The sequence below is a fragment of the Rhineura floridana genome, chromosome 4 (genome assembly GCF_030035675.1).
Source record: "Rhineura floridana isolate rRhiFlo1 chromosome 4, rRhiFlo1.hap2, whole genome shotgun sequence".
NCBI lineage: Eukaryota > Metazoa > Chordata > Lepidosauria > Squamata > Rhineuridae > Rhineura > Rhineura floridana.
The window spans coordinates 81,265,320-81,282,809 of record NC_084483.1 but is presented as its reverse complement, the minus strand read 5'-3'; positions in this window follow the sequence as shown (position 1 = coordinate 81,282,809).

The window sequence follows — 17,490 nt, the reverse complement described above, 5'->3', positions numbered from 1 at the left end:
GGAGTCCCTTAGGGAGTCCCGAGGGCAAGGGCGCTACCTCCCTTCTATTACTTTTTTTAAAAAAATTGTTTTCTGTTAAACCAGTCTAGAGGTGATTGGTGGTGGGGAGGGCGTGTGGTGTATGTGTAGTTCCTGTACATGGTGAGAGCCTATGCAGTGAACTGAATGAGAGGAGAAAGTTGCCAGATGCTTTCAGAGTGAGAGTCTGTAACTGGCAGAAGGCTGCCCCTCCCTGAGTGTGAGACAGGAGGGGGAGTAGATGGGCCCCGTGTGAAAATGTTTGAATGGGTATGACAATTCCCAATTCTTGCAGAGGCCTACTGGGATAATTGGCTCCAGCAGGTTTTGTTGGTGGGCTCGTGTTGGGTCCATATCAGGTGTTTAGGAGGAGTCTTAGTATGGAGAAACGTGGGTGATGCCACCCCAATTTCAGTGATCACGTGTAGAGGGAAATATAGCCATGGGGATGTGGTGAATTACCACAGAAGACGAGGGCAAGCCTATCTGAGCCTTGTTCCTTGCTGTCACTCCTCTCATGGATGGGTTCCTTGTTGCTCATCTGCTATGCACACTGGCCTGTGTGTGTTGTTGTTTAACACTAGATAGGTACACAATAAGACCACTCTCATCCATGATTTGATTGTGCATGAAGGTGCCGATTTGGTGTGCATTACCGATACCTGGGTGGGTGAGCTGGGAGGAGATGATCTGATCCAGCTTTGCCCACCTGGATACTCAGTGCAACACCAGCACAGTCTGCAGAGACAGGGGGGAGGAGTTGCGGAGGTCTCCAGAACTTCCATCTCTGTCACCAGGAAACCACTCTGTCTTGGAGCTGGCTGTGAGGGCCTGCACCTGGTGTTGGGCTGAGGAGACAGTAAACTAGGGTTGCTGCTGGTGTACAGTCCACCTTGCTTTCCAGCAGTTTCTCTGACCAAGCTGGCGGAGGCTGTCTCGGCTGTGGTGTTGGAGGAGCCCAGAACAATAGTGCTGAGTGATTTCAATGTCCATGCAGAAGCTGCCTCTAGTTTTCCAGCTTGGGATTTCATGGCCTCCATGACGACCATGGGGCTGTCTCAACTTTTTGCCATATAGTCCATCTGCTCACCCAGCTGTATTTGCCAGTGCCATCACCATCATGCTACATAATATCATAATGGTGTGAGGGCTTACATTTTTTATTATATAGGAAGATGTACACATTTTGTAATGTGATGAATTGTACATATTGGGGGGGGGAAGAAACCGGAAAAAGCTGAAATGGATAGATTCATCCATCCCTAATTGTAGCCTAGATATATTGCAGTCCAGATGTCACCCTTAAGCCATACACATCAGCTGCAAAGCTTGAGGCACAAAGATATATCCGTGCAAGAGGATTTTTCCCATTTCCCATCTCTTCCTAAGAGGCCTCCCAAAGTGTTTTCTAACTATATAATATGATTGTATTCGTGGGAATCCTTATGTTGCAGTTAGCTTTGTCACAGACAGGTGGCACTGCAAACTACAGTGTGATGACTCTAAGGAAGCCTTTCCCAACCAGTGTGCCTCCAGATGTTGTTGGACCACAATTCCCATCTTTCCTGACCATTGGCAATGCTGGGTGAGGCTGATGGGAGTTGTGGTCCAACAACATCTGGAGGCACACTGGTTGGGAAAGGCTGCTCTAAGGAGTCATATGAGGGCAAGTGGGTGGGAGAGACCTGGTGAAGGAAAGGTCAATGAGCAGGCAGTGGCGGGACACCAGACTGGGTGGCAAGCAGGCAAGCAAGGAAGCAGGTGGTGGCTAGTGGTGGATTGTGCAAGCCACAGTTCATGAGGGGCCTTCTGGTGTTAGGGAAGGAAAGTAGTAGGGAGACTAGGCAGATGAGATTGAGTGTAGAAAAGGATAGTGAGCAGGCAGTGGCATGGGGCTCCAGGTCAGGTGGCAAGTGGGCAGTGGCCTGTGGCTCCTGGGAGGCCCTGTGGTGGGGGGGAAGGATAGAGGGTGGGCAATCCAGAGGGGCAGAAAGGAGTGACCAAATGGACAGTGGTGGCCGCCTACACAAGCTGCAGAGTGACAAGCTGAAGAAGCTCCTCAGCAACAGGAGATAAGGACTGTTGCTCCAGACCTGCCCAGTTCAGTGCTTTCTGTGCAGCTCGCATCTGCCGACTGCCTCCCTCCTGTGCTTCCCTTCTCCTCTACAGGAGATGGTCAGGTGGGAAGGGGCTTTGGTGACATAAGGGAGGGGGTTTCCTTGAAGGAGAGGTTGGCACATGAAGTGCACAGGGGCAGAGCCGCTAATAACATAATAAAAATGTATATAAAACAGTTGCATATATATTTTAAAAAGTTTAAAACAGCTGTATATAACATTTTAAAAACCATATACTCACACAGTTTAAAACAGCTGGAAGCTACTGCTGGAAGCTATGAGCTGAGATCCCTCATGGCACCTTAGAGACTAGCACTGGCTTGCCCACTGTGCTATCCCCTGTTTTTATGTCCACATTGTCATACATCCATTTCTTGAGATCTGATCTGATCTGCAAACCGTGTTCTCATCTTGTTAGTCATTTCTCAGTGAATGACATCCATCAGGTCCCTGATTCCTCCCCTCCTAAAATTAAATAAGGATTCCTTTTCTGAGTTGGCTCTAGATCTTAGAAATTATTTTCCTTGGAAAACTTGGAAGTATCTTATATTATTTGACATATTAAGGAAACGGATGTTCTTACTTTTTTGAAAACATTTTTGTGTGTTACCTTCTCCCTCATATTCTGGCAACAGGAATGTTAATGATCTCAGTTGCTGCTGTAGCTAATTGTTTTAATTATGGAAATGCTTTTGAAAAGTTGCAAACTGTTTCAAATTATTATTATTATTTAGACAGGTGGGGTAGAGTTCTTTTAACAAATGAATGAATTTAAAATGTATAAAGCTGTCAAAACTCTCAGAAAACCCAAATAAGCTAAAAAAATCTACACGTGAAATAATTATTTTTCTTATTCTAAATACTTAAATAGAGCACAAATGTCCATGAAAATGCACAATAATAAGAAACTGTCTCGTAAACCTAATTTTGTATTTCTCTGTTAGTTAAAAGAGCATGCATACATGCAACATGAAGGAAAAATGCAGTTGATCAACTAGGTGAATTTCTTTTTCAAGATATATTGAATATATACTTCTAAAATAGTAAGACTGAGAAACCGCATTATTATTTTTGGTCTCTTAATCGGAAGTGAATAGTTTTCAAAATGCAGATTTCACAGTCATCCTGTAACTTAGAGAAAGAAAAATCAAAGGGTTTTCAAGATCATTAAGATGTCATCTCTTATCCTTGCCCAGTAAGAGGGGGGGGGAGTGTCATTTTCTGAAGTTAAGAAGCTTGAAAGAATTTTTTCTTCTTTCTCCAAAACTTTTTGTAGCCTTTCAAACAGAAATCTAATTGTATTTCTTTTTTTCTAAATTTATTATTTTGATAATGCAGCTAGGCAACTTGTTCATGGTCATACCTATTGCTAGTGTAACAACTTTTATGGAGACTCTGCAGGAACATAAATATTTTGCTGTGACTCTCAACTATTCCCAGACTCCAGCTACTTTCCTATTGAAAAGAATGAAACGCCAGTGTGTGTATTGCAAAAATCAATAGTCAATCTGCCACTTTTACTTTATTAGTAACCTAAATGGGACTGCATCCAGCATCAGGTTTATGGGGTTTAGGGCTCTTGGCTGAATTATATGGAAACTATTCATGTCACCTCCATACTTTGCCATATGGTTAGCCCAGCATACATAACAGAAAATGAAAAGTCCCTAATGTAGATGAAAGCCCTCAGCCCCCTTTATTTTTAAATAACTAGCAAAAAGTGATCAAGCCTCTACTACACATGCTTCCCTGATCTTTCTAAGCCCAACTGGGATCAGATGATGTCATTTGATCTCTAATGCTCCTTTCCTCTTTCTCTTCTCTAATCCAAGATGAACCATTCCATCACTGTGATACACTGTAAGCAGCTGAAATGTAGGTATCTTATCATAAACTTGGTTGCCTTGATGGATGATTATCTTTATTCGGAGGAGGACAGGAGGAATGCGACCTTATGTGATCTCTCAGCAGCTTTTGATACTATTGGCTAAGGATGGAAAGATCTGTCAATTTCAGCTCTCTCTGCTTCTCGTTTTTCTAACCTTAAATTCTGTTCTTCACATTTCAGCAGCAATTTGCACATTTTGTTTTTAAAAATTCCCATGAAAATTCTCCAGCATTTTAGAGTAAATTTCTCCTAATAAACATCTTTTTGTAGGCAGTTTTGACTAATGTGCACATTTTGCAAGCCATTTCTTGTCATATAATGTATTTTTGTGTTATTTTCAGTTATATATTCATTTTTATGCAGACTTTCCCCTAATGTATGCATTTTTGTAAAAAAAAATGGTTGGTTCGAGAACTGAATCACAAAATTTGAATAAGTGCGAATTTGGAAGGATGGCTGGGTTTCGGTTCTCATATCATTTTGGAAAGTACAAATTCAACAGAATCGGCTTGAAATACAAAGTGAATCAAAATTCTCACCCATCCCTACTATTGACCATGGTATCCTTCTGAGCTGACTGAGTGAGATGGGTATTGGAGGCACTGTTTTACAGGGGTCCCAGTCCTACCTCCAGGGTCATTTTCAGAGAATAGTATTGGGTGATTGTCTTTCGGCCCCCTGGCAGTTGTGCTGTGGGGTGCCACAGGGTACCATCTTGTCCTTAATGCTGTTTAACATCTATATGACTACCCTTGGGAGCAGTCGTCGGGAGATTTGGAGTGAGGTGTATTCTGCAGTATCAGCAGTATTCTGATTATACCCAGCTCTATTTCTCGGTAACATCTGAATCGGGAGAGACCGAGCAAGCCCTGGACCAGTGCCTGGACTCAGTGGTGGGCTGGATGAGTCTGAATCTTAGCAAGATGGAGGTGCTGTGGGTTGGTGGTTCCTGAGCTTGGATAATTGCCTGCTTTAGATGGGGTTGTACTCCCTCTGAAAGAGCAGTTCCATAGTCTGGGGGTGCTCCTGGATCCATCTTTGTAGCTAGAAGCCCAGGTGATCTCAGTGACTAGGAGTGCCTTTTATCAGCTTCAGTTGGTAACACTGCTGTGGCCATTTCTGGACCAGGATAGCCTCACCATTGTTGTCCATACACTAGTAGCCTCCAGGCTGGATTACTGTAATGCACTCTATGTGAGGCTGCCCTTGAGGTTGGTCCAGAAGCTGCAGTTGGTGCAAAGTGTGGTGGCACAACTGCTCACTGGGGCAGGGTATCACCAATATGTCACAAGCTGCTAAAAGAATTGCACTGGCTACCCATTAGCTACCGGGCCAAGCTGAAGATTCTGATTTTGGTGTGCAAAGCCCTATACCACTTGGGACTAGTATACCTGAAAGATCATCCTACTCCTTATATACCCAGCCAATCACTGTAGTCTGCTGGTGAGGGCCTCCTGCAGATACCATCTTATCAGAAGGTTTGCTCCACACAACATAGGAAGCAGACATTTAGTGTTGTGCCACCTACCCTTTGGAATTCCCTCCCCTTAAATAGAGGGTGCAGGGCAGGCCATGTCCAACTAGTAGCTCTGCCCTCCTGCAGAGGGGAACAGCTTATGGGCTCAGGATGCACAGTAAGGAGGGTGCCATCATTACTCCCTCTGTGCCACACAGCTTCTGCTGCATGAGGCAGCTGCCTCACTGTGCCTAGTGGTAGGGCTGGTTCTGTCTTACTTATGCCCTCACAGACTCCATCCACAACTTGGAAATCCACGTGGCTTGTGAGATACACTGAATGATTCTAGTCCATCACAATAACACAACATTCACTGATAAGGTGGCAAACAGCCAGAAACAGCACTGCAATTCTGCTCATGCAATGGGATTTCTCCTTCCTCTCCTTCCTCCCTGCAGCCCCTTGTGTGGCCCCCAGATCTGTTCCAGAGGATTCTCATTTTCACCCTAAGGAACAAACAGAAGGCACAAAATCCTCATGCTCCCCATCCTCATCCTGCACAGAAACACGGTGAAAACACACAGATCTAAGAGTCGTGATGATGCATGTACAAAGAGATATGGTAACACTGTTTAATAAGGAAAAATATTCTTGGATGGTGTAGCAAGGAGTGTTCTGAGGCGCAGTGAGAAGCAAAACAAATTTCTGTTTGGCTTTGTAGGTGAAAATCTATGTAGACTACTATGATAGCTTGCCCGGCTACAATAAAAGGATACTAATTTCAGTGTCAGCAATACATTCTTTCATTATTTAGATAAATGCACTTCTGTGCTGTATGTCTAACTCAATAATGTCATAAACCTAAAAAAAGATGAAAAACTGGAACCTCTTCAAAAACATAAAAGTAATAAGATACAGCAGATGTACAACTCTTGTGACTGAGGAGCTTTGAGATGACTTCTAGCTGAAATGTGAGCAAATAGGCTGTGTGAAATCTGGGTTAAAAGTCTAAAAATTCATAAACTTGTAAATGAGAATAGCACTGGTATGTGAATTAATAGGGGAAAATGAAAAGCCTATTCTAATTATCACCTCTCTATTCTAATCGTCTCTGGCTGCCTCATTTTAATCACTCCCTATTTTTAAAATCTGTCTTTTGATCATCTAAGCAATATTTTGCCCTCTGATTACTTTTCCTTTCCTCTTCCTCTGCAGGCAGTCTAACAATCTTACAAACTAATTCCCTGTATATAGAATTTTCTTTTCTTCTGCCTCCTTCTGTTTCATCTCCACGCATTGGTTCTTCCTTTGTACTTGTTCCATCTAACCCTTATCTTCCGTAGCCCAAGGCAAGCCTTCCAGCCAAAATGTCACCTTTAATCTGCTTTTTCATCTTTACCTCTTATTTGCACAGTCTTTTTTGTGTGTATATGTGTTTTATTATATTATTTAGCACTCAGTACATTAACACAGTACAATTTTTGTTCTTGGTTCAAGCTGCAACACCATCAAGTCTGGGCATTGCTAGCAAGCAGCTAATATGAGGAATGCAATGCAAAGTAAAACTATAGCAATGCTGTGAAGTAATGAGAGCTGTGCTGAAATAGGATAGGTGCTTTTTGCAAACACCTTTGGCATTTTGTGTGTGTGTGTGAGGTTAGATTGACACTGAAAGGGCAATAAAAGTGTTTGCTCATTCAGAGTGAGAGCAACGTGATGCAGGATTTGTTGCTCTCACTCTGAAATGGCTTTGCTTGCCTTCAGTGAGAACATCACAGTGACGACATCACCAAATTGGATCAGCAGTTGTGACATCATCACACCCGGTATAGCCTTCTTCAGGCTCTATGGCTATGAAGGGGACACACAACTATAAAAAGGCTGTTGGATTACACATTTAGGCTCACCCCTATCATAACATAGCTCTTTTCAGCTTCCCTATGTTCTTTGTAACTTTGGAGTGGAGAGCCTTTTCTACTGGTGGAAGTTCCCTGCATGATTAAAACCCTGGAAAATCAAGGTCCTTAATCATGCAGGGATTATTCACGAGTAGAAAATGTTGTCCGTTTCATAAGTTGCACTAGAACATGAGGAAACTACCATGAAGAGCATTATAAGGGGTCAGAATTAAAGACACAGGGTGAAAATGGGAACCCTCTGGAACAGATTTTGGGGCCACACAAGCGGCTGCAGGGGGGAAGGAGAGGAAGGAGAAATCCCATTGCATGAGCAGAACTCACTTGTGCAGGATTAGATACAAGCCAATTTGTCCATCTTGCCCAGTATTGTACACTGGCTGGCAGCAATTCATGAAGTCTTTCCGATCACCTGCTATCTGGTTGTTCTAACAGCATATCCCAGGGTTGAGTTGATCTTCTGTATGCAAAGAATACATGTTCTTCAATGACCTATGGCCCTCCTTTCCCATGTTGTTGATTTATTCACACACAGCCTACAGTAATGTGAGACAACACCACAGCTGAAATTCCCATGTGACTGGGTGTGAGGGAGACCACCCCATCTAGGTTTCAGACATCTTCATTGCCTAGCTAAGTATGTACTTTCTCTCATTTTCACGGTTTCAAGTGAAGCTACTGTTTCAAGCCCTTAAATTCTCCTTGACAAATGTACTCTTCTGTACAACTATGTGGCATCATCATTCACAGAAAGAGAATATTTTTTGCTTTAAAAGAGCGTAACCATGTAAAATTGAGAAGATGGTGTAAAGTACAAATCCCCCCTTTTTTGCAAGAAATGTAATAGCCTATTACATGAGATTTATGAAATTATAATCACTCAAAAGAAACTGTTCATCATGATACATCGATGCTTTTACTGCTACTGAATAAAGACTAATGTTTTAATGCAGATGAAATAATCCATCTATAATTCATTCTTGCACTGAATATCTGTAGTTTTTGTCATTACTCTTATTCAAGTATGGATATAATTAAAGATGGGCCAAATTGCTCAAAATAATTTGAATGCAGATTAACTAGGATGATGCTGACAAGTTGAAGGGTTTTTTTCTTTTTTAGTTTTTAATTTGACACATTAGGATGTGACACTATAGTGCATCTTCTTTTTTAATTAGAAGCACAGTTACTTTTGATAGAGGCTGGAGTGACCTGACTTGTTTTGAAAATGAACTTGGAAGCTAGCAATCATGGGAACCAGTAACTTCTTCCTCCTGTAATATTTGGCAAGCGTAAGAGAAGAGAGAAGAAAAATAAATCTTGAAAAACGTACACTCAAAAACTAATTTCTTTATTTAAGATAGGTCTTAAAGGTAGCTATAAAAGAACATTAACAGTGCCATCCTATATATGTCTACTCAGAAGTAAGTCTTATTGAGTTCAATGGGACTTACTCCCAGATAAGTGGATATAAGCTTATCTATTAAAATGAGAAGTGTTGTAGCCTAGGCCATCTGTGAAGCCATGCCGGAGTACTCCATATTTAACATTTACATAGCACATTTAAAGTCCAAGTGTGTATTATTTTTCATCTTTGCATTCATCTGTATACAGCATTGGTGGGGAACAGGACCGGGCAGGTGGATCAGATCCTTCTCTTCCCCACTCCCGTGGGGCAACTTAGACAAGTGGACAGCACCACCCACCTCAAAGTTCAAAGTAGGTTACAACAACAACACTTTAATAATACATTTATCTCTCTTTCTAATATCCTTCACCACCTCCTTTGTCCCTTTCCTTCCAGAGAAGGGAGACTTTCCATCCTTCTTCCCCCTCTGAATGCCTCTGTCTTGTGGCCGGCCACCTTTACTCAGCACGCAATAAATTGCTGGTGTTTACATTTGTTCAATGCAAAGGTTATGGTGCAGCTAAGGGAAGAGCAGGCAAGTGAGGAGGGACTGCATAGGCTGTGGCACTGAGGCCCACTTGAAAGTGGTCCAAGGCCCACTGTTTGAGAAACACTGGCTTAAAACATTTTACAATGTTCACTAGTTTCTGAAATCCGATGGTTAAAATGCAAGTTTGTATTGATGTGTCTCATATTCAGTTCTCCAATTGTCACGTAAATTTTCACTTGACACAAATGATCTCACTCATGTCTTATTTTTATTTATTTATTTATTATTTGATTTATATCCCACCCTTCCTTCCAGCAGGAGCTCAGGGCAGCACAGGTCTTGTGTCTCTAGCAAGACCTGCAGCCTGATCCTTTGCATATTCAATAAGAGGCATGTCCCAGTGAATTCAACAGGCTGTTCCATGTAAAGGGCATAGGACACCAGCCGAATCATATGCCCCAGTCCTTGGAAATAAGTCTCATTGAATTCATCAGTCTTTATCTGAATAAGCATGTATAGGATCAGACTTCAGCTTTCACTAAAGGAGAAAGGTGGTATTGATCATTATTTAGTGTTCCACTGATCTACTCATTTTATTGTGTAGATCCCCATTTTCTCCTTTAGTCCATCTTCCTACTAGCTTTTGGTTTCTTCTCCAAACCAAATAATTCTATATGCTGAATTAATTCTCCTTCTTAGTCATCGAGTTACTTCTTCCACTCTAAGACTGATTTATGAGAACACTCAAAATGATGTAAAGAAGGTGACCTCTCCCTTTTATTGTAGCTCTTTCCTTTGATTTCAGATTTAATTCCCAGTAAGTTTCTAATTGATTCCTGAAGAAGTTACACAATTATAACTGGTGAATGGAGTCAATTCACCAATTCCCAGCAGGCTGTAATTTATTTTGAGGCTGAGAAAAGAGACGCCCAGGGTGAGAACAAGTGTCTTTTATTAAGCCACACAACCAACAAATGTCAAACAGTAGCACAGGCTGTAATAAAGACATTCCCAAAGCGATAGAAGTTACAATTACAGACACAGTAAATCAAAGCAAAGAGCAAGCAACCGAGAAAGAACAGACAAGAGTCCAAAATCTAAGCAAAAAGGTGACACTCCAGGCATGGACACTTTTTTTCTTCAGTCTGAAGGTTGCATTCCCATCTGGGCATCCTTCTGGGTGCCACATGCCAGTAGGGGGCAAGGACAGAAATAAAAGTGGGTGGAATCAATTTAATAATACCTTTGTGCAATAGGCTAGTTTCTGTGCACACTCACACACCTCTCTATGTCTATCCAGGCAAGCAAGAATCATTATCAGAGTACACATTCTGGGCAGGGTCAGTTAGGGGTGTGGCCTGAGGAGAGTCTCAAGGCAGAACTTGGAAAAGTTACTTTTTTGAACTACAACTCCCATCAGCCCAATCCAGTGGCCATGCTGGCTGGGGCTGATGGGAGTTGTAGTTTAAAAAAAGTAACTTTTCCAAGCTCTGTCTCAAGGACCCCACAGAGAGGCCTGGAGGACTGCATTTGATTTGCATGCTTCTCAGGAAGATCCATTATATGACTTATATGATGAGTGCTGGGAATTTAGTGATCCCAGCAAACTGAAGCTTCATACTCTCGATGTGGTTCGAGTTTGCTGTTTGTTAAGGAAATATAACATACTTAACAGTTTTATTGCAAGGACATTTATTTCTAATTACTATGGTTGGTCATGGATTCCCTCTCTGGTGGATGTGCACATTAGTAAATTGGGGTCACAGTGGTCTGGGTATAAGAAATACGGTTTTAGAATATATATTTTCTCAGTGGAACCTTTGCTGTATTATCTCTATGGATGGCTCTTGGGATTCCTCTGATGGCAAAGTGAATGCAGCTTATTGTATCCCTCGTTCTGGGATTAAAAAGGGATTTCAGCTATCCAGTTGGGTATCAATAATGACGGTACAGTTGATGACTATCCTGTTGGCACTTGAATGGATTAAGGATGTAAGACCTGATAATGTTCTGCTTTTGTCAGATTCTCTTTCAGGATTGCTCGTTATTTAGTCTAGCAGGTTAGGCTGCAAGAACGATGTGATCAATGAAATCTGGACTTTGAATATGGACCTTCATTCCATGGAAATCTGGCTTGGGTTTTGTGGATATCTGCCTATGTAGGGGTAGTGGGGAATGAAATGGCTGATTTAACTGCAAAGAATGCTTTGCAGTACCCACTTGTTGATGTTTCCTTGCCTTTATCACATAGAGAAGTTAAATGTTGTCCTCAAAGGGAAATTATTAAGGAATGGCAACATCAGTGAGAAGTGAATAGTACAGGATGTAGAGTTTTCTCTTTATGCCCTGATCTGAAGGATTTTCAGATGTTTAACCAGTGTGGTTGAGTGTGATAAGTTGGTCTGCTGCATGTATTAACACGGCATTGTGCATCTTTTTAGCATTGGATGGGGGGGCTCAGGTCTATGAGACATTTGTGGGGTATGTGAAACTATAGACTATATTCGTTGGGACTGCTGACGATATAAAGTCAAAAGGGAGTTTTTTCTTCATTTCTTGGTTGATAGAGGAGCCCCTTTTGGTGACTTGGGAGTCCTCCTTAGGACTGTGGTTTGCGGACTCTAGTTTTATCTGCCATTTGGTGTTTTTTGCAAGTCTGTAATTTAGTTGGTCTATTGTGATTAGATTGTGGCTTTTAGTCATCAGTAGGTGGTGGTAATAGGGCCTTTTAAGCCTTGCTTCACCATAAAACCCCAGAAGAAGAAGATGGCATTTGACCTCTACCCCTCTGCCATAGGAGAATGGAAGCCACTGAATATCCAGGAGCAGTAGCAACACCTCTCCAAGATGAGGAAAAATAGACACTAATATTTCTAGATCTGATTTTTCTATGCTACTATCTATTTATTTATTTTATTACAGAAAATTCTGTCATCGTTCACAATTTGGAAATTCCAAAACTATTTCATTAATAATATTTGGTGGAGGGTATTCATAAGCTGCTAGGTGGGATCTCATATCAGACTGTCAAGACAATTTCCCCCCTAATTTTGGTGCAAGCTGTTGGAAAGACCTAAGCTTTATTCTAGTCTGCATGGTCCACATATTCTCAACAGTTATTTCATTTGATTATTCAGAGTCAATTCAGCAATGATGTTATAGAAATACGCAGCCTATATATACCTCCTTCAAGTTTTAAAAGCATTTTAGAGTGTACACCTGTGAATGTTTACTCAGAAGAAAGCTTCATTGAGTTCCGTGGGACTTAGTCTAGGTAAATGTATACGATTGCAGTCTTAGGCTACAAACCTATGCACATTTTCCTGGGAATAGTTAGTTGGCATCAATGGGATTTATTTCTGAATAGACACTTGTACGATTACCTTATTTTTGTTGGCATTCTTACAACTCTGTAAGGTCATTACCCTCCTCATTATTACCCTCCTGAGAGCCAGTATGATATTGTGGTTAGACTGTTGGACTAGGATCTGGGAGACTAGGATTCAAGTTCCCACTCAACCATGAAGCTCACTGGGTGACTTTGAGCCAGTCGTTTTTGTAATATTTGCAAGATTTTAAATGAACTACAAATACTGGATAGAAGGAACAAACTTTACTGAACAGCATGTTGCTGCAGAACCAAGAGATGTATTGCTTTGACCCAGACAGAGAGCTCTTGACTCCCTTTTCCTGCTGGTCCCACCCCCAACTGATTCCCCCATACAGCTATTTCTAATTCACTTGAGTTCCTACTCCCATTAAAATTGTCCCTCAGCCTAACCTACCTCACAGGGTTGTGGGGATTAAATGTACACCACCTGGACCTGCTTAGAGAAAAGGTAGGATATAAATGCAATAAATAAACATTGCAGAAGGGGTGGTGGTTGCTCAAACTGAAAGAAAAAGGCTTGCCTGTGGCTCTGCAGTGATTTCATGGCAAAGATGAGATTTGAATCAAGGATCCCCTGAGTTATTCCATTAGCCACTGTTGCATGCAAGTTGTCTCTACATAGTCCAGTGAAAGTTCTGTTGATAGTCATAAAGTTTTGTCCAGCTAGTTAAAATGAGTTACAGCTGCATAATCTATAGATGCTAGATTAGATTTTAACTGATGAATTGCAGAGACCTGTATTCTGAATGCTGTGGAGATGCATTTCTAACACCTCACTGTGGAAACACGACAGATACAAATGGATTTATTTATTTTATGTTGATCATTTCTATTCCGCCTTTCTACAATAAAAGGGTACAGTGGCACCATTTTTTCACAGGTTTGCTCTAAAGCTTGTGTGAATGTCCAAACATACAAAGTTAGCTAGCCTATAGGCTTCAATATATATTATATCAAAACCAAGAAGACAGCTGTCTGGAACCATTACCAAGACTCGGTTTGATTTTCTTGAGAGGCAATTGTTCCAAATAAGGGATATTGAAGTGACGAAACTTAATATCTGAACATTTTGCCTCAGGAGGGGTGTGTGTATGTAGAGAAAGAGAAAGAAAGAAAGAAATCTATTATAATGCTTCACTTTTTTTCTGTATTGTTACCATCAATTCTAAACAAGGCCATGATATATTCTGACCCATAAATAACATTTGTAATCAAGATCTGGATGCATTTCAAGTCAGGAGGATGAAGAAAAACTGGACATATAAGCAATAACCGAGGAACGAAATCTACAGTGATAACATTTATAGGTAGAGCTCATATGTTTCAATCCAGGTAGGGATGAAAACTGCAGAAGGTTGTGCTCACAGTGCTGTGTTTCCATAGAATGCCAGGTGAATTCATATATCATTTATGAAGTGGCAATTTACACAGTATGTATGAAATCAAATGGAAAGCTGTTCCTCTGGAGAACCCTGCCAAACCTGGAGGAAAAAAAATATCAGTGCCAGTGCCTAATTTGCAAGTGTGAAAAGCAGGGGAGTAGTGCAGTCCCATCACTTGGCAATACATTACAAACCATTGCTTTCCCAAGTGTCTACAAGCATACCATGGTTAAAAATTACTATTTGGTAAATGGATGTTTACAGCATCTGTATGATCCATCCATGCAGCTTATGTATTGGAAGTTTGTAGCCCAGGCTTCATGGGGAAGTAGAGATGCTGATGAAGGAATGGAATGGGGGATGGGGGTCCTTCCAGAGATGGTCCAAGACAGTTTGGTGCTGACACCGAATATCCAAGAAGCACACCCATTTGGTAAATGTATGACAATAAACTAAATGGCTGAGAATTTGCTGCCCTTTAATCATAAAGTCTGCCAAAGTCTGCCTTTTGAGGTGGGCCACCTTGCCCTGCCTAGTAGTATCACCTGCAGTTGTTTCTTACACACCAAGGTCCACTCTATACATTTAAAGCATATCCAATAGACATTTAAAGCACATGATGTCCCCCAAAGAATCACAGGAATATAGTTTGTGCTGTAATTTGTAACTCTGTTGGAGGAAAAACCACAGTTCCCAGAATGCTTTGGGGAAAGTCATGTGTTTTAAATGTTCATTGGATGTGCTTTAAATGTATAGCTACTTTCTGTGAAGAGATCATGAGATAATTGGACTGGGATGAATTATACTCCTTTTTAAATCGATGACTGCAATACCCTATATTACTAGCATGACCCATCTGATCTTTTTACTATATTGTATTAATATCTTATGTCTCTCCCCAACCCCCTGAACTCACGGCAGCATATATACCCCTTCCTTTTATTCTCACAACAAACCTGTCATGTAGGTTAGGCAGAGACAGAGACTGACTGACAGAAGATAACTCACTGAGCTTTGTGGCTGAGCAGAGATATGAACCTGGGTTTTGCCAATTCCAGACCTTCACTTTAACAACTACACACACTCACACTGTAGGCACATTAGTTGCTTCAAGAGCAGCAAGAATCTGGCTACATTTTCTGCTCTTGTCTGGACACACCTCCCTTCCCCACTGCTGACTTCTGACATTTCAGGACTGCCCAAAGCAAAGTGTCGGGCCAATCACTGTCTCTGCCTGAGCCTACAGCAAAGTGTTTCCATTGGTCACACCTGGAACAGAAATGGGTTGATCTACCAATCAGTTGCGAAATCTGTCTGAAGCTGAATTAAAACACATACACTTGAGCTGATCCAACCAGGTTTTAGAGTAAAAAGGGACAGAGTTTGACAAGCGTCATGTGCCCCTGTTTTCAGAAAACAGAGGTGGAGATGCACTGGAACCAGCCCAACAGTAAGTGTGTATCTGCCCTCATTCTTAGTATCAGAGTGGCATGAGAGAAAAGGAGTAAGATTTGCCTCTTGGTGTTAATGTTTTGGCTAGGTTTGCTTGGTAATCTGCAAATTCAACTTTTGTTTATAAAGAGATTTTAATTTCCTGAAGATTATAGATGTTTGTTAGTGGTTGTGGTGGGGCGTACAATTCAGTAATATCCTGAATGAGTTGACTTTGGAATTAAATAGGAGTTGTTGCAGACGTCACTTTTTTACACCACTTTCTACCGGTGCGTCACATACTGTAATGCTTTAATCAGTCTTGCCATCACCCTCCCTCAAAAAATAAGTCAATACTCAGGCCTTCACCAACTGTGTTTTCCTGCAGAGTTATCCTTAGGTGTGCAGAGAAACTGCAATTAAATCAAATGGCTTGGCTCAAAGTCCTTTTGAAGAAAGGCTAAAAGCAAGGGTGGGAATTCCCAGGAATGGAAGCAGATCGTTATATAACTCCACAAAGTGTGATTTAATCAGAACTAATAACAGCTTCTCAATGGACTTCTGGCAGTCTTTTGTTTGAACTTTTAAGAAGTTGGAATTTTCTGCTTTGAACTTTCACACATGCTGATAAGCTCACTTGTTAATAATAAGGAAGAAATCATAAGAATAGAAGAACTGTCAAAACTTAGAAGGCTATTTTTAACTATTTGAATACCTGAAGTATAAAAGGCATTCTCTGGGAATAATTAAGTAGCAAGTCTACCTTAAATTTATTATAAGGTATTTTATTCTCTCTGACTGACAAAGTGCATGATTCCCAACTGCCCTAATTATTTTTGTTATTCCCTTGGCAAGCAAGGTCATATAAAAATACAAGGTTCAGAGAGGTTAGTGTTAGGGCTTTGCACATCCCCCTGAACTGATCTGGGGCACAAGCCAACACTTTGGGTTGGCCCTGACCCAACCTGGATCCAAACGCCAGATCAATTCAGTTGCCTGTCTTGCATTTGAATTGGTTTTATGTATGTGGTTTTGTTGCTTTAAAATCTTTGGGTGGGATATATATATATATCTGCAGTGCTTTTTTTGGTTAAAAAAATGAGGTGCCAGTATGCTGTACTGATAAATACTGTTACAAAAAAAGGCCCTGTATATATGCAATTATTTGGAGTTTTTATATATGTTATAGTTTCATATTTTATATATGTTTTTATTATATTGTAAATCACTTCCAAGTGCCTTATGGGAAGCTATTAATAAACAAAACAAAATAAATTCTGCAGTTAGGAGCCTGTTCTATTTCTGTAGGCTATCAACCAGATTTATATCAATGGAGAAACAAGAGCCTAAATTGTGTGCAGACTTACATCCAACCCATGACGGGCAATGGGAATGGCAAGGGCTAGCACTTTCAGCTTTTCTCTTCCTCATTGTGTGATTAAGGACACATCTGCACTATACGATTAAAGCATTATTATATCACTTTAAACAGTCATGACTTGCCCAAGGAATCCTGGGAATTGTAGTATGTTAAAGTTTCTGAGAGTTGTTAGGCCCCTGTACTCTTCACAGAGCTACAATTCTCAGATGGCGTAACAATCAATCCATCTTTCCAGGGAACTCTGGAATTGTAGCTCTGGGAATAGGGGTCGCCTGACCATTCTCAGCACCCTTAACCAGCAACACCTCAGGATTCTTTGGGGGAAGCGTTTAGTGGAATAATAGTGTTTTAAATGTATGGTGCAGATGAGGCCTAAGAATGCCTGATCAGCCCTCTTGGCAGTGTAGGACATACTAGCACTCTGATAAATCTAGAGCAATGGGAACACTAAGGCAAATATGCAACGGAAGCTTATGTGTCAGTGGCAATAAGGGACAAATTAGACAGGATGTTCTTATTTATTTATTTTATTAAACTTCTATCCCACCCATCCAATTAACATGCACATTTTCTGTTATATAAATAGAAGCAAGAGGAAGTCTGAACACCCAT